This window comes from Oncorhynchus tshawytscha, linkage group LG18, assembly GCF_018296145.1.
Source record: "Oncorhynchus tshawytscha isolate Ot180627B linkage group LG18, Otsh_v2.0, whole genome shotgun sequence".
In the NCBI taxonomy this organism is placed as follows: Eukaryota; Metazoa; Chordata; class Actinopteri; order Salmoniformes; family Salmonidae; genus Oncorhynchus; species Oncorhynchus tshawytscha.
In genome coordinates, this window is record NC_056446.1 from 41,572,649 (window position 1) to 41,591,142 (window position 18,494).

General features: G+C 43.5%; 1 protein-coding gene across 5 annotated transcripts in view; it reads left to right on the plus strand.

Moving 5' to 3' along the window:
• Nucleotides 1–18,494, plus strand: part of si:ch211-278j3.3 (E3 ubiquitin-protein ligase RNF19A) — an 80,271-nt gene that overhangs the window by 22,548 nt on the left and 39,229 nt on the right. For all 5 annotated transcript variants that reach the window (XM_042301098.1, XM_042301097.1, XM_042301099.1 and 2 more), the window contains exon 2: nt 18,411–18,494. This exon is cut by the window's right edge and continues 456 nt beyond it. The gene's annotated coding sequence lies outside the window, so the exon portion shown is untranslated. The remainder of the gene's footprint in view (nt 1–18,410) is intronic.

The window sequence follows — 18,494 nt, forward strand, 5'->3', positions numbered from 1 at the left end:
AGCGTTTAGTGAATGATCTGTCCTAAATACAATGCTTTTAGTTTTAGAAATATTTAGGACTAAATTATTCCTTGCCACCCACTCTGAAACTAACTGCAACTCTTTGTTAAGTGTTGCAGTCATTTCTGTCACTGTAGTAGCTGATATGTATAGTGTTGAGTCATTCGCATACATAGACACACTGGTTTTACTCAAAGCCAATGGCATGTCATTAGTAAAGATTTAAAAAGTAATGGGCCTAGACAGCTGCCCTGGGGAATTCCTGATTCTACATGGATTATATTGGAGAGGTTTCCATTAAAGAACACCCTCTGTGTTCTGTTAACTCTTTATCCACAATATAGCAGGGGGTGTAAAGTAGAGGTCGACCGATTAAACGGCATGGCCTATTACTTAGGGCTGATTTTCAAGTTTCCCTAACGATCGATAATCTGCATTTTTGGGCGCCGATTACATTTCACTCCACGAGGAGACTGCGTGGCAGGCTGACCACCTGTTATGCGAGTGCAGCAAGGAGCCAAGGTAAGTTGCTAGCTAGCATTAAACTTATCTTATAAAAAACAATCAATCTTAACATAATCACTAGTTAACTACACATGGTTGATGATATTACTAGTTTAACTAGCTTGTCCTGCGTTGCAAATAATCAATGCGGTGCCTGTTAATTTATGATCGAATCACAGCCTACTTTGCCAAACGGGTGATGATTTAAAAAGCGCATTTGCGAAAAAAGCACTGTCGTTGCACCAATGTACCTAACCATAAACATCAATGCCTTTCTTAAAATCAATACACAAGTATATTTTTTTTTAAACCTGTATATTTAGTTAAAAGAAATTCATGTTTTCAGGCAATATTAGCTAGGGAAATTGTTACTTCTCTTGCGTTCAGTGCAAGCAGAGTCAGGGTAAATGCAGCTGTTTGGGCCACCTGGCTCGTTACGAACTGTGTGAAGATCATTTCTTCCTAACAAAAAACGTAATTAATTTGCCAGAATTTTACATAATTATGACACAACCTTGAAGGTTGTGCAATGTAAACAGCAATATTTAGACTTATGGATGCCACCCATTCTATAAAATACGGAACGGTTCCGTATTTCACTGAAAATTAAATGTTTTGTTTTTGAAATGATAGTTTCCCGATTCGACCATATTAATGATCTAAGGCTCGTATTTCTGCGTGTTAATTATATAGAGCAGTCTGACTGAGCGGTGGTAGGCAGCAGCAGGCTCGTAAGCATTCATTCAAACAGCACTTTCCTGCATTTGCCAGCAGCTCTTTGCAATGCTTGTCACACAGCGCTGTTTATGACTCCAAGCCTATAAACTCCCGAAATTAGGCTGGCAATACTATAGTGCCTATAAGAACATCCAATAGTCAAAGGTATATGAAATACAAATGGTATAGAGAGAAATAGTCCAATAATTCCTATAATAACTACAAGTTAAAACTTCTTAACTGGGCATATTGAAGACTCGTGTTAAAAGGAACCACCAGCTTTCATATGTTCTCATGTTCTGAGCAAGGAACTGAAACGTTAGCTTTCTTACATGGCACATATTGTACTTTTACACTTTGTTTTTGCATTATTTAAACCAAATTGAACATGTTTCATTATTCATTTGAGGCTAAATTGAGTTTATTGATGTATTATATTAAGTTAAAATAAGTGTTCATTCAGTGTTGTTGTAATTGTCATTATTACAAACATATTTATATATATATATATATATAATAAATCGGCCAATGAATCGGTAGCAGGGTTTTTTGGTCCTCCAATAATCGGTATCGGCGTTGAAAAATCATATTCGGTCGACCTCTAGTGTAAAGCCATAAGACATATGTTTTTCCAGCAGCAGACTATGATCGATAATGTCAAAAGCCAAACAAAACAGCCCCTACAATCTTTTTTTTTTGTAATCAATTTCTCTCAGCCAATCATCATCATTTGTGTAAGTGCTGTGGTTGTTGAATGTCCTTCCCTATAAGCGTGCTGAAAGTTGGTCAATTTGTTTCCTGTAAAATAGCATTGTTTCTGGTCAACCGCCATTTTTTTTACTCCTAAGGGTTGGTAACAGTCTGATTGGTCGGCTATTTGAGCCAGTAAAGGGGGCTTTACTATTCTTAGGTTGCGGAATGACTTTTGCCTTTGCACTTTCTAGTAGGCTTATATTGAAAAATGGCATGTAAGGAGGGGTAATATCGTCCGCTATTATCCTCAGTAATTTTCCATCCAAGTGGTCAGACCCCAGTGGCTTGTCATTGTTGATAGACAACAAATTTTTTTTTTTCATCTCTTCCACACTCATTCTACAGAATTCAAAATTACACATCAAATAAAATTGTATTTGTTACACGCGCCGAATACATACAACCTTACCGTGAAATGCTTACTTACAAGCCCTTAACCAACAATGCAGTTCAATAATTCGAGATAAGAAAATATTTAGTAAATAAACTAAAGTGAAAAAAATACATAAAAATAAATCAAAAAGTTAATACAAGAAAATGACATAACAATAACGAGGCTATATACAGGTTAGTCAAGGTAATTTGTAAAGTGACTATGCATAGATAATAAACAGCGAGTAGCAGCAGTGTAAAAACAATGGGGGGGGCTGTCAATGTAAATAGTCCGGGTGGCCATTTGATTAATTGTTCAACATGGCTTGGGGGTAGAAGCTGTTAAGGAGCCTTTTGGTCCTGGACTTGGCGTTCCGGTACCGCTTTCCGTGCAGGTAGCAGAGAGAGCAGTCTATGCTACCAGTCAGGATGCTCTCGATGGTGCAGCTGTATAACTTTTTGAGGATCTGGGGACCCATGCCAAAGGTTTTCAGTCTCCTGACGGCGAAAAGGTGTTGTTGTGCCCTCTTCACAACTGTCTTGGTGTGTTTGGACCATGATAGTTTGTTGGTGATGTGGACACCAAGGAACTTTAAACTCTCGACCTGCTCCACTACTGCCCCGTTGATGTTAATGGGGGCCTGTTGGGCCCTCCTTTTCCTGTAGTCCACGATCAGCTCCTTTGCCTTGCATTGAGGGAGAGGTTGTTGTCCTGGCACCACACTGCCAGGTCTCTGACCTCCTCTCTTATTGGCTGTCTCATCGTTGTCGGTGATCAGGCCTACCACTGTTGTGTCATCAGCAAACTTAATGATGGTGTTGGAGTCATGCTTGGCCATGCAGTCGTGGGTGAGCAGGGAGTACAGGAGGGGAGTAAGCACGCACCCCTGAGGGGCCCCAGTGTTAAGGATTAGGGAGGGTTTCCGGCATGATGGTGTTGATGTGAGCCATGAACAGACTTTCAAAGCACTTCATGGCTTCATACAATGCTTGTCTTTCATAATTTGGTCAGATATACTTGGATGTGTAGTGTCAGTGTTTGTTGTTGAGATGTCATGCCTAAGTTTGCTAATCTTGCCAATGAAAAAAACATTAAAGTAGTTGGCAATATCAGTTAGTTCTGTGATGAATGAGCCATCTGATTCAATGAATGATGGAGCTGAGATTGCATTTTTCCCAAAATGTAATTTAAGGTGCTCCAAAGCTTTTTACTGTAATTCTTTGTCATTTATCTTTGTGTCATAGTGTAATTTTTTATTTTTATTCAGTTTAGTCACATGATTTCTTAATTTGCAATAGGTTTGCCAATTGTGGTTGTGCAGCCAGACTTTATGTGCCATTCCTTTTGCCTCATCCCTCTGAACCATACAATTCTTTAATTCCTCATCAATCTACGGGGATTTAACTTTTTTTTCTTTTTTTTTTTTCTTAATGGGTTCATGCTTATTAGTAACTGGAATAGTCAATTTCATAAATGTGTCAAGTGCAGTGTCTGCTCCTCATTACACACCACGGACCAACACATATTCTTTACATCAACAACAGGAATCCCTACAAAACTTATTGTATGACCTCTTATACATTATATTAGGCCCAATCTTTGGAACTGGTTTCCCTAGATATGGCTACTATATTGGGATCACTACATCCAATGGATCTGGATACGGCTTTAAAGCTAATTTCTGCTGCATTTTAGTAAAGATGTGATCAAAGGGGAATTAGGGTTAAGGTTAGAATTAGGGTTAAGGTTAGGAGCTAGGGTTCGTTTCAGGGTTAGGAGCCGGGGTTAAGGTTAGAATTAGGGTTAAGGTTAGGAGCTAGGGTTCGTTTCAGGGTTAGGAGCCGGGGTTAAGGTTAGAAGGGTTAAGGTTAGGAGCTTTCGTTTCAGGGTTAGGAGCCGGGGTTAAGGTTAGAATTAGGGTTAAGGTTAGGAGCTAGGGTTCGTTTCAGGGTTAGGAGCCAAGGCTAAGGTTAAGGTTAAGGTTAGAATTAGGGTTAAGGTTAGGAGCTAGGGTTCGTTTCAGGGTTAGGAGCCGGGGTTAAGGTTAGAATTAGGGTTAAGGTTAGGAGCTAGGGTTCGTTTCAGGGTTAGGAGCCGGGGTTAAGGTTAGAATTAGGGTTAAGGTTAGGAGCTAGGGTTCGTTTCAGGGTTAGGAGCCGGGGTTAAGGTTAGGGGAAAATATGATTTTGAAATGGACTGGGGTTCCCATGTTGTGTTCTGTAATATCCTGCACATTCTTCACTTTTTGCTGCACCATAACGAGATGATGGTGTCCTGGTGAGGGATGGCTTTCCACTTCTTCTCATCAGCTCTGCTCTCATGTGTCCCAAATGGAGCCCTATTCCCTACATAGTGCACTACTGTGGTCCCTACATACAGTCTTCAAGAACAAAAATCTATCTAGAAGCTAAAAGGGCTCTTCAGCTGTCCCCATAGGGGGTACCCTTTGAAGAACCTTTCCGGTTCCATGTAGAACCCTTTTGGGTTCCTTTCCACATAGGGTTCTACACAGAACCCTAAAAAAATATTTATATATAATATACCTGGAACCGTAAAGGGTTCAACCTGGAAGTGAGTGAGTAGAGTGGTTTACTTTAGCAGGGGCCATGTCAAAGGTAAGAAAACAGCACTCCGGCCAAAGACCTCACTGATTACGTAATGGAGGCTGGCAGGAATGCTGCTGACTCTCTGGTTTTACTGCCAAGACAAATAGTTCCCTCCCAAATTGTTCCCTAAATAGTGCACTACTTTTGACTAGGGCCCTAATGCAGGATAAAGTGATTAGGGAGCCATTTGGGATGCATCCAAACTTTGTTGATCTCTCCATGGGAGTTAAACACTGCAGAGGGTTCTGGAGGATCTGTTCCTTATTGGCACAGGGGATATCCTCAATATGAATAGAGACTGGCAGTGCCTGGATTTGAGATCAGTTTGTTAAAATTACTGAAATGTTACAGTTTTTATTATGGATTTATAGTCATAGGGTGGGTTGCAACCAACATGGTTTAAATACATCTAGGATTAGAATCCAATCTAGGTTTTGTAAATCTAGGTTTATAAATAATCAGAGATGTGTTGCACCACTTCATTTTTTAATCTAGATCAGAAAATCTATGATTAACGGTTTTAAACTATGATTGGTAACACATGATTAGTTACACCAATACATGAGGTATTTCATGAGTTGAAATGCAGTAGCTAGCCTACTTGACAAATGAGGCCACAAAGTTGCTTTTCCTAAAATAATAACAATGTAACTCCATGGGTAAAGGTTTCTGGGTAAAGGTTTCTCATGGGTTGGCTGATTTTGAAATACAATCTGTTATTTACCAGTACTAGACAGAAAACGAAAAAGTTAGCTAACGTTACCTTCTGTAGTTAGCTAGTTAATAAACCAAGCTAGCTAACATACAATATTATTTACTATTGTGATTACTTAATGTTATTTTGCCAATTATTATTTTGTCCGCTTAGCCACCCTGGTCATGGCACGTCAATGAAGTCCAAAATCTCCACGAATAAAAAATAAATAAATAAATTGTCGGAGCTGATGGAGGAATTTAGTAACGTACTGGAGGATTTAAAAAAGGAATCATAAAAGACATGACTGTCAAAAAGAAGGACGACACCTGTGCCGTTTTCTTGTGATTAAAATATATTGGATCGACACGTATTAATGAGAAAAGGGACCCAAATCGGATGAAAGCGTGCTGGGGAGAAAATAAAAATAAAAAGGCGAAAGCCAAAAAAGATGTGGCAGACGAGAGGCAGGGGATATATCAGACCGGAGCCAGAGAGGGGGGCCTCCGTTCAAGGGAATTTATCCTATCACCCAGACGATATGCAAGATGATTCCCCAGCAGTTTGCCCCTCTCCATAACCCTTGTGTTGACGACGGACAATTTGACCCACCAATATTTAGCAAGCATAAATAAACTGGAAAATATCAATGTCTATAATGCACGTGAAAACTAACGTTAATGCTATTTCACTACGACGTTACCGTTGTCAGGCCCGTTACAGCGCGTTACCGTTATCAGGCCCGTTACAGCGTGTTACAGCGTGTTACCGCTATCAGGCCCGTTACAGCGTGTTACCGTTATCAGGCCCGTTACAGCGTGTTACCGCTATCAGGCCCGTTACAGCGTGTTACCGCTATCAGGCCCGTTACAGCGTGTTACCGTTATCAGGCCCGTTACACTGTGTTACCGTTGTCAGGCCCGTTACAGCGTTACCGTTGTCAGGCCCGTTACAGCGCGTTACCGTTATCAGGCCCGTTACAGCGCGTTACCGTTGTCAGGCCCGTTACAGCGTTACCGTTGTCAGGCCCGTTACAGCGCGTTACCGTTGTCAGGCCCGTTACAGCGCGTTACCTTTGTCAGGCCCGTTACAGCGCGTTTCCGTTGTCAGGGCCGTTACAGCGCCCGTTGTCAGGCCCGTTACAGCGCGTTACCGTTGTCAGGCCCGTTACAGCGCGTTACCGTTGTCAGGCCCGTTACAGCACGTTACCGTTGTCAGGCCCGTTACAGCGCGTTACCGTTGTCAGGCCCGTTACAGCGCGTTACCGTTGTCGGGCCCGTTACAGCGCGTTACCGTTGTCGGGCCCGTTACAGCGTGTTACAGCGCGTTACCGTTGTCGGGCCCGTTACAGCGCGTTACCGTTGTCGGGCCCGTTACAGCGCGTTACCGTTGTCGGGCCCGTTACAGCGCGTTACCGTTGTCGGGCCCGTTACAGCGCGTTACCGTTGTCGGGCCCGTTACAGCGCGTTACCGTTGTCGGGCCCGTTACAGCATGTTACCGTTATCGGGCCCGTTACAGCGCGTTACCGTTGTCGGGCCCGTTACAGCGCGTTACCGTTGTCGGGCCCGTTACAGCGCGTTACCGTTGTCGGGCCCGTTACAGCGCGTTACCGTTGGCCCGTTACAGCGCGTTACCGTTGTCGGGCCCGTTACAGCGTTACCGTTGTCGGGCCCGTTACAGCGCGTTACCGTTGTCGGGCCCGTTACAGCGCGTTACCGTTGTCGGGCCCGTTACAGCGCGTTACCGTTGTCGGGCCCGTTACAGCGCGTTACCGTTGTTGGGCCCGTTATCAGGCCCGTTACAGCGCGTTATCGTTGTCGGGCCCGTTATCAGGCCCGTTACAGCGCGTTACCGTTGTCATGCCCGTTACAGCGCGTTACCGTTGTCATGCCCGTTACAGCGTGTTACCGTTGTCAGGCCCGTTACAGCGTGTTACCGTTGTCAGGCCCGTTACAGCGTGTTACCGTTATCAGGCCCGTTACAGCGTGTTACCGTTATCAGGCCCGTTACAGCGTGTTACAGCGTGTTACCGTTGTCAGGCCCGTTACAGCGTTACAGCGCGTTGCCGTTGTCAAGCCCGTTACAGCGCGTTACCGTTGTCAGGCCCGTTACAGCGCGTTACCGTTGTCAGGCCCGTTACAGCGCGTTACCGTTGTCAGGCCCGTTACAGCGCGTTACCGTTGTCAGGCCCGTTACAGCGTTACCGTTGTCAGGCCCGTTACAGCGTTACAGCGTGTTACCGTTGTCAGGCCCGTTACAGCGCGTTACCGTTGTCAGGCCCGTTACAGCGTTACCGTTGTCAGGCACGTTACAGCGCGTTACCGTTGTCAGGCACGTTACAGCGCGTTACCGTTGTCAGGCCCGTTACAGCGTTACCGTTGTCAGGCCCGTTACAGCGCGTTACCGTTGTCAGGCCCGTTACAGCGCGTTACCGTTGTCAGGCCCGTTACAGCGCGTTACCGTTGTCAGGTCCGTTACAGCGCGTTACAGCACGTTACCGTTGTCGGGCCCGTTACAGCGCGTTACCGTTGTCGGGCCCGTTACAGCGTTACCGTTGTCAGGCCCGTTACAGCGCGTTACCGTTGTCAGGCCCGTTACAGCGTTACCGTTGTCAGGCCCGTTACACCGCGTTACCGTTGTCAGGCCCGTTACAGCGCGTTACCGTTGTCAGGCCCGTTACAGCGCGTTACCGTTGTCAGGCCCGTTACAGCGCGTTACAGCGCGTTACCGTTGTCGGGCCGTTACAGCGCGTTACCGTTGTCGGGCCCGTTACAGCGCGTTACCGTTGTCGGGCCCGTTACAGCGTTACCGTTGTCGGGCCCGTTACAGCGCGTTACCGTTGTCGGGCCCGTTACAGCGCGTTACCGTTGTCGGGCCCGTTACAGCGTTACCGTTGTCGGGCCCGTTACAGCGCGTTACCGTTGTCGGGCCCGTTACAGCGCCCGTTGTCGGGCCCGTTACAGCGTGTCGGGCCCGTTACAGCGTTACCGTTGTCGGGCCCGTTACAGCGCGTTACCGTTGTCGGGCCCGTTACAGCGTTACCGTTGTCGGGCCCGTTACAGCGCGTTACCGTTGTCGGGCCCGTTACAGCGCGTCCGTTGTCCGGCCCGTTACAGGCCCGTTGTCCGGCCCGTTACAGCGTTACCGTTGTCCGGCCCGTTGTCAGGCCCGTTACAGCGTGTTACCGTTGTCAGGCCCGTTACAGCGTGTTACCGTTGTCAGGCCCGTTACAGCGTGTTACCGTTGTCAGGCCCGTTACAGCGTGTTACCGTTGTCAGGCCCGTTACAGCGTGTTACCGTTGTCAGGCCCGTTACAGCGTGTTACAGCGTGTTACCGTTGTCAGGCCCGTTACAGCGTGTTACCGTTATCAGGCCCGTTACAGCGTGTTACCGTTACAGCGTGTTACCGTTGTCAGGCCCGTTACAGCGTGTTACCGTTATCAGGCCCGTTACAGCATGTTACCGTTATCAGGCCCGTTACAGCGTGTTACTGTTGTCAGGCCCGTTACAGCGCGTTACCGTTATCAGGCCCATTACAGCATGTTGCATAATATCATCATTCGTATCAAGGCTGGGCATATCATAAACCCCAATTCAATTGTTGTACAAAATGGGAACGTAAATAGCCTACTAATAATGAGTTAGTTATCATAAAACTCAACAGGATTCAACCGGTTTCTTATTATTCTCTGAGGAACTCATGTTGGTCTCTCCACAGTAGATAGGCTGCCCATTTTATCAGTTAAACCACCTCAAGTGGCAGTTTAGAATTAATCTCCAATCTAAATTTATATATATATATATAAAAGCCCCATACACTACCCACCATTGCGACCTTTACGCTCTCGTTAGTTGGCCCTCGCTTCATACTCGTCGCCAAACCCACTGGGCTACAGGTTATCTACAAGTCTCTGCTAGGTAAAGCCCCGCCCTATCTCAGGTCACTGGTCACCATAGCAGCACCCACTCGTAGCATGCGTTCCAGCAGGTATGTCTCACTGGTCACCCCCAAAGCCAATTCCTCCTTTGGTCGTCTTTCCTTCCAGTTCTCTGCTGCCCATGACTGGAACGAATTGCAAAAATCTCTGAAGCTGGAGACTCACATCTCCCTCACTAGCTTTAAGCACCAGCTGTCAGAGCAGTTTACAGATCACTGCACCTGTACTTAGCCTATCTGTAAACAGCCCATCTCTAAACAGCCCATCTATCTACCTACCTCATCCCCATACTGGTATTTATTTATTTATCTTGCTCCTTTGCACCCCAGTATCTCAACCTGCACATTCATCTTCTGCCGATCTACCATTCCAGTGTTGAATAGCTATATTGTAATTACTTCGCCACCATGGCCTATTTATTGCCTTAACCTCATTTACACTCACTGTATATAGACTTTTTCTTTTCTTTTGTTCTACTGTATTATTGACTGTATATTTGTTTATTCCATGTGTAACTCTGTGTTGTCTGTTCACACTGCTATGCTTTATCTTGGCCAGGTCACAGTTGCAAATGAGAACTTGTTATCAACTAGCCTACCTGGTTAAATAAAGGTGAAATATTATATATATATTTTTAAATTAAATAAAAAATTCATTGAGCAACAGGCTTACATTTAATCTAGATTTTAAAGGGTAAACTTAGATTAGAGGAAGGATTTCATTTAACTATGAGTCATTTAAAACTAGGTTTAAAATTTTAGTGCAACAAGATTAATAGATAAACCTCGATTTAATCCAGTTTAAGAGTTAATCCATGTTGGTGCAACCCATCCGTAGTTTACTGTATTAGTTTCAGTTTATTTTTGGAGAGAAAAGACACAGAGAGAGAGTGTCAACAGAAAGGAAGGACTGACTAACCGTGTAAATATGCCCACTAAATTCCTCTCTTTCCCTACGACACCAGTTTCGTTACGAATCCCCAGGACACAAACAACATGAAGCATTCCAAAAATCATACGGAATTTTATTACACCACAATTCATGTAAAAGAATTGATCCTACATATGAACATACATGATGGTACAGGGCAATGCGCTACTGAGAAACTGGCATGACCCAGTTTGAGCAAGCTGAGTGGAATACCGGCTGGCAGAATTGTACACGGACGGGACGGGCAGTGTAACATGCACACAGAGCCTGCTTACAACCTCCCTCTCCACTACTGTAACCATAATTCACAGCAAAACATTGTTTTTCTGTCAAGGAGAATAGTACACACAAAACAGCTGTTAGATTACTCAATGTATCGTAATACCTGGTGCTATAACACACCTCCCATACCATCCACTCTGTATGATTGTCCAGCTTCCTATAACCATCCTGTTCCTCTCTAATCTCTATGATTGCATGGTTCCTGGGTAGCTCCCAGTACAGTAAACTACAGTGCCTTCAGAACGTTCCCCTTGACTTGTTCCACATTTAGTTGTGTTAGTCTGACTTTAAAATGGATTAAATTTAAATAAATAAAAAATAATAATAATATCACTGGCCTACACACAATTACCCCCATCATTTCATTAGTGGAATCTTGTTTTTAGAAATGTTTACAAATTAATCAAAAATGAAAAGCTTAAATGTTTTGAGTCAATAAGTATTCAACACCTTTGTTATGGCAAGCCTACATTTTTTGAATGACTACCTCAACTCTGTACCCCACACATACAATTATCTATTAGGTCCCTCAGTCTAGCAGTGAATTTCAACCGGATTCAACCACAAAGACCAGGGATGTTTTCCAATGCCTCGTAAAGAAGGGCACCTATTGGTCGATGGGTGAAAAAAAAGCAGACATTGAATATCCCTTTGATCATGGTGAAGTTATTCATTACACTTTGGATGGTGTATCAATACACCCAGTCACTACAAATATACAGGCGTCCTTCCTAACTCAGTTGCCAGAGAGGAAGGAAACTGTTCAGGGATTTCACCATGAGGTCAATGGTGATTTTAAAACAGTTACAGAGTTTAATGGCTGTGATAGGAGAAAACTGAGGATGGATCAACTACACTGTAGTCACTCCGCAACACTAACCTAAATGACGGAGTGAAAAGATGGCAGCCTGTACACAATAACAAATATTCCAAAACAGGTTTGTTAAAAAGGCCGTAAAGTAATTCTGCCAAAAAATGCGGCAAAGAAAATGACATTTTTGTCCTGAATACAAACTGTTCTGTTTGGGGCAAATCCAATACAACACATTACTGAGTACCACTCTCCATGTTTTCAAACATAGTGGTGGCTGCATCATGTTATGGGTATGCTTGACATCATTAAGGACTGATGAATTTTTCAGGTAAAAAAAAACAAACTGAATGGAGCTAAGCACAGTCAAAATCCTAGAGGAAAACCTCGTTCAGTTTGCTTTTCACCAGACACAGAAAGATTAATTCACCTTACAGCAGGATAATAACCTACTGAAACGGCTTTCTTCTTCCTCTTCTGAGGAGTAGTAGGGAGGATCGGAGGACCAAAATGCAGCGTGGTATGTATCCATAATGTCATTTAATGAGAATGACTACAAAATACAAAAAGAACAAGAGAAACAGTCCCGAATAGTGCAAACAATGAAACGGAAAACAATCACCACGAAACCCAGGTGGGAAAAGGCTACCTAAGTATGATTCTCAATCAGAGACAACGAACGACACCTGCCTCTGATTGAGAACCATACCAGGCCAAACACAAAAACACAACATAGAAAAAAGAACATAGACAACCCACCCCAACTCACACCCTGACCAACCTAAAACAAAGACAAAACAAAAGAACTAAGGTCAGAACGTGACACTTACCAAGAAGACAGTGAATGTTGCTGAGTTACAGTTTTAACTGAAATAATCTTGAAAATATATGGCAAGACTTGAAAATGGCTATCTAGCAATGATCAACAACCAACTTGACAGAGCTTGAAGAATTTTGAAAAGAATAGTGTGCAAATATTTTATAATCCAGGTGTGCAAAGCTCTTAAGAGACTTACCCAGAAAGACTCACAGCTGTAATTGCTCTTAGAGAATTACCCAGAAAGACTCACAGCTGTAATCGCTCTTAGAGAATTACCCAGAAAGACTCACAGCTGTAATCACTCTTAGAGAATTACCCAGAAAGACTCACAGCTGTAATCACTCTTAGAGAATTACCCAGAAAGACTCACAGCTGTAATCACTCTTAGAGACTTACCCAGAAAGACTCACAGCTGTAATCACTCTTAGAGACTTACCCAGAAAGACTCACAGCTGTAATCACTCTTAGAGACTTACCCAGAAAGACTCACAGCTGTAATCACTCTTAGAGACTTACCCAGAAAGACTCACAGCTGTAATCACTCTTAGAGACTTACCCAGAAAGACTCACAGCTCTTAGAGACTTACCCAGAAAGACTCACAGCTGTAATCACTCTTAGAGACTTACCCAGAAAGACTCACAGCTGTAATCACTCTTAGAGACTTACCCAGAAAGACTCACAGCTGTAATCGCTCTAAGAGACTTACCCAGAAAGACTCACAGCTGTAATCACTCTTAGAGACTTACCCAGAAAGACTCACAGCTGTAATCGCTCTAAGAGACTTAAGAAAGACTCACAGCTGTAATCGCTCTAAGAGACTTACCCAGAAAGACTCACAGCTGTAATCACTCTTAGAGACTTACCCAGAAAGACTCACAGCTGTAATCACTCTTAGAGACTTACCCAGAAAGACTCACAGCTCTTAGAGACTTACCCAGAAAGACTCACAGCTCTTAGAGACTTACCCAGAAAGACTCACAGCTCTTAGAGACTTACCCAGAAAGACTCACAGCTGTAATCACTCTTAGAGACTTACCCAGAAAGACTCACAGCTCTTAGAGACTTACCCAGAAAGACTCACAGCTCTTAGAGACTTACCCAGAAAGACTCACAGCTCTTAGAGACTTACCCAGAAAGACTCACAGCTGTAATCACTCTTAGAGACTTACCCAGAAAGACTCACAGCTCTTAGAGACTTACCCAGAAAGACTCACAGCTCTTAGAGACTTACCCAGAAAGACTCACAGCTCTCAGAGACTTACCCAGAAAGACTCACGGCTGTAATCACTGCCAAAGGTGATTCGGACATGTATTGACTCAGGAGTGTGAATACTTATTTAAATGAGATTTCTGTATTGCATTTTCAATACATTTTGCGAAAATTTCAAAAAACATGTTTTCACTTTTTCATTATGGGGTATTGTGATGTCATTATGGGGTATTGTGATGTCGTTATGGGGTATTGTGATGTCGTTATGGGGTATTGTGTGTAGATGGGTGAGAGGGGGGGGATCAATTGAATCCATTTTGAATTCAGGCTGTAACACAGCAAAATGTGGAGTAAGTCAAGGGGTATGAATAGTTTCTGAAGGCCCTGTAATAGACAGCATTCACAATGACCTTTATCAATGGGAGGTCAATAGTAAGATGACTGACAATACAGTGTTTCCCCTACCTAGCATTACATAGGCGTGGCCCTTCATCCCGGCTCTGTTATGCCCCTAGCTATACTAAAAAAAGATTTTCCGGGAATTCAAAATCAATTTTGTTTTCCTCAGGACATTATGACCCTCAAACAACACAATATTTTCTCTAAACAGAGAAAAGTGCTTCACATTTATCCACCGTAATAAATAAATAATAATACTGTAAATTCTACGGTAATTACACAGTAATAACCCAACAATAACTTCTTTGTTTCTTTTTTGGGATTTATTAACTCAGTTGTAATTTATCAGTAAGTAACCCAGCAGAATATTAGGGTCAGTATGTTCAGCATTTTGTCTCCATCTGAGACAACAGGACCAACCATATAAATCGTGTGTGTGTGTGTGTGTGTGTGTGTGTGTGATATCCTATTAGGTTAGTCTGTACTGTTGCTCTGTTTGTTCAGGTCAAACGGACTTATTGAATAACTTTTCAAGACAGATTATTTTACCCATGATTCCCTGTAATCCTGTGTTTTATGAAAGTCAGATTAACACTTTATGTAATGGTTCAAAACAAGAAAGAGTCTCTACTGTATTTCCTGGAAATAAACAGAGGAAATAAAACCTCAAGATGGAACGGAATCTTCTGTATTAATATGAGGTCAAATGTTTAAGGCGATACTCTGTGTTCTAATTTGTCCTGTGAGGATGATTGGACAGTATACTTCCTCCCTCTTCTCAGAAAACAGAGGAGCCATTAGGCTGTAAACTGAAGATGTGTGTTTTCCCTTCTCTCGCTCGCCCTCTCTCTATTCCCCCCTCTCTCTACTGTTTCTCCCTGGAGCCCCCCGACTCACGCTCTGCTTCCTCCACTCCCTCATCCCTCCCTCCCTCCATCCCATTTAGAGGTGGAAAATATACCGGACCGTCAAACGTAGACCCCCGGATGTTAGCAGACAAACAACATCTTCCCAACCAAAAGCTTTCCCCCATTTTGTGAGAGAGAGTGAGAGAGAGAGAGACACAGACAGACGGACAGACAGGCAGGCAGGCAGACAGGCAGGCAGACAGACACACAGACAGACAGACACACAGACAGACACACAGACAGACAGACACACAGACAGACACACAGACAGACAGACAGACACACAGACAGACAGACAGACTGAGACAGACAGACAGATGTTTTGATGGGTGGATGATCTGATTGGAGATAACAGTGCCCTAACGATGCACTGAGGGTTTGCGGACAGAAACGCAGGCTGCATCCCAAATATCACCCTATTCCCTATGGACCCTGTACTATGTAGAGAGCAGGGTGCTGTTAGGAACGCTGGAAGACATTCAGGGATGGGCAGATCAGATGGCTAAGGGAAGGCTACCAGTAAGTGGAGTGAAACAACAGGGTTATGGATCACGTGACATTGACAATTTGATTTCATGTTGAAAATATCAAAACAGAAGTGTAAACAAATCTAGGAAAATGTGTTTTCTCTGAAGCCATTGTGTACCTGTGACTAGCCGGAGTTACTAGCCCCCAGGTAGGCTACTTTTATTTAAATCCTAATGAATTGGGAAAACTATTTGTTCTGGTCCAAAGTGTTTGTGTACATTTTCTAATATTGTGTTGTTGAGCCAAAGCAGTGACTCTTCCAGTAAGGAGATGATTAGGCCCAGAAATGTGACCATGTGGTGAGAGAGTAAAGCCCAAAATCAAACAGTGTTTTTTTTTTAAAACAGCGTGTATACGCTGGAAGTAGAATGCATGGCAGAGAGAAAACAGTCACCTTGAAAGCCTCCATTCAAAATAGAAAGAACTTGTGTTTTTGCGCGAAGCAATGTTGGTAAAGTGAGTGGATAGTTTGCCAGAAAATAGACTGTTTGTGCATTGTTAGGTCTGGAATTGTGACACGTATAGTTAAAGTGTCTATTTAGTGTTGATACGTTTTAGCTACCAGTGCCAATAATAACCTCACCCCATTCCATACAAACCTCTGTCATAATGCTACCAGGATACAAACTCCCCAATCACAAACCTCTGTCATAATGCTACCAGGATACAAACTCCCCAATCACAAACCTCTGTCATAATGCTACCAGGATACAAACTCCCCAATCACAAACCTCTGTCATAATGCTACCAGGATACAAACTCCCCAATCACAAACCTCTGTCATAATGCGCCCCTGCCCAGTCATGTGAAATCCATAGATTGATTTCAATTGACTGAGTTCCTTATATGAAATGTAACTCAGTAAAATCGTTGAAATTGTTGCATGTTGCGTTTTATATTTTTTGTTCAGTGTAAATATACGTTATTTCCGTGACATAGACTGACCAGGTGAAAGCTATGATCCCTTATTGATGTCACTTTTAAATCCACGTCAGCCAGTGTAGATGAAGGGGAGGAGACAGGTTAAAGAAGGATATTTAAGCCTTGAGATCATTGAGACATGGATTGTGTACAGAACCAGTCAAAAGTTTGGACACACCTACTCATTCAAGGGTTTTTCTTTATTTTTACTATTTTCTACATTGTAGAATAATATTGAAGGCATCAAAACTATGAAATAACACAGCTACTTTAGACCAGAGCCCTATTCCCTATATAGTGGTACTACTTTAGACCAGAGCCCTATTCCCTATATAGTACACTACTTTAGACCAGAGCCCTATTCCCTATATAGAACACTACTTTAGACCAGAGCCCTATTCCCTATATAGAACACTACTTTAGACCAGAGCCCTATTCCCTATATAGAACACTACTTTAGACCAGAGCCCTATTCCCTATATAGAACACTACTTTAGACCAGAGCCCTATTCCCTACATAGTGCACTACTTTAGACCAGAGCCCTATTCCCTATATAGAACACTACTTTAGACCAGAGCCCTATTCCCTACATAGTGCACTACTTTAGACCAGAGCCCTATTCCCTATATAGAACACTACTTTAGACCAGAGCCCTATTCCCTACATAGTGCACTACTTTAGACCAGAGCCCTATTCCCTACATAGTACACTACTTTAGACCAGAGCCCTATTCCCTATATAGAACACTACTTTAGACCAGAGCCCTATTCCCTATATAGTGCACTACTTTAGACCAGAGCCCTATTCCCTACATAGTACACTACTTTAGACCAGAGCCCTATTCCCTATATAGTGCACTACTTTAGACCAGAGCCCTATTCCCTATATAGTTCACTACTTTAGACCAGAGCCCTATTCCCTATATAGTGCACTACTTTAGACCAGAGCCCTATTCCCTATATAGTGCACTACTTTAGACCAGAGCCCTATTCCCTATATAGTTCACTACTTTAGACCAGAGCCCTATTCCCTACATAGTGCACTACTTTAGACCAGGGCCCTATTCCCTATATAGTGCACTACTTTAGACCAGAGCCCTATTCCCTACATAGTGCACTACTTTAGACCAGAGCCCTATTCCCTATAGTGCACTACTTTAGACCAGAGCCCTATTCCCTACATAGTGCACTACTTTAGACCAGAGCCCTATTCCCTATATAGTGCACTACTTTAGACCAGAGCCCTATTCCCTACATAGTGCACTACTTTAGACCAGGGTCCTATTCCCTATATAGTGCACTACTTTAGACCAGAGCCCTATTCCCTATATAGTGCACTACTATTCCCTACTTTTAGACCAGAGCCCTATTCCCTACATAGTGCACTACTTTAGACCAGAGCCCTATTCCCTATATAGTGCACTACTTTAGACCAGGGCCCTATTCCCTATATAGTGCACTACTATAGACCAGGGCCCTATTCCCTATATAGTGCACTACTTTAGACCAGAGCCCTATGGCACTCTATTCCCTATATAGTGTACTACTTTAGACCAGGGCCCTATTCCCTACGTAGTGCACTAATTTAGACCAGGGCCCTATTCCCTACATAGTGCACTACTTTAGACCAGAGCCCTATTCCCTACATAGTGCACTACTTTAGACCAGAGCCCTATTCCCTATATAGTGCACTACTTTAGACCAGGGCCCTATTCCCTACATAGTGCACTTTAGAACAGGGCCCTTTCCCTAGTGCACCAGACCAGGGCCCTATTCCCTACATAGTGCACTACTTTAGACCAGAGCCCTATTCCCTATATAGTGCACTACTTTAGACCAGAGCCCTATTCCCTATATAGTGCACTACTTTAGACCAGAGCCCTATTCCCTACATAGTGCACTACTTTAGACCAGGGCCCTGCATTGTGTAATGAATAGGGTGCCATTTAAGTCGTTGCCTGTGAGTGAGCGTTAGTTTGCAATATTGTAGCTAATCTCTTTTCTTTTCCCGCAGGGCGAGGGGCCGCTCGTTCCCCTTGGTATAGAGAAGGATGAATGCCACTCTCTTCCAGCCTAACTGAGAACGAGGGAGCAACAG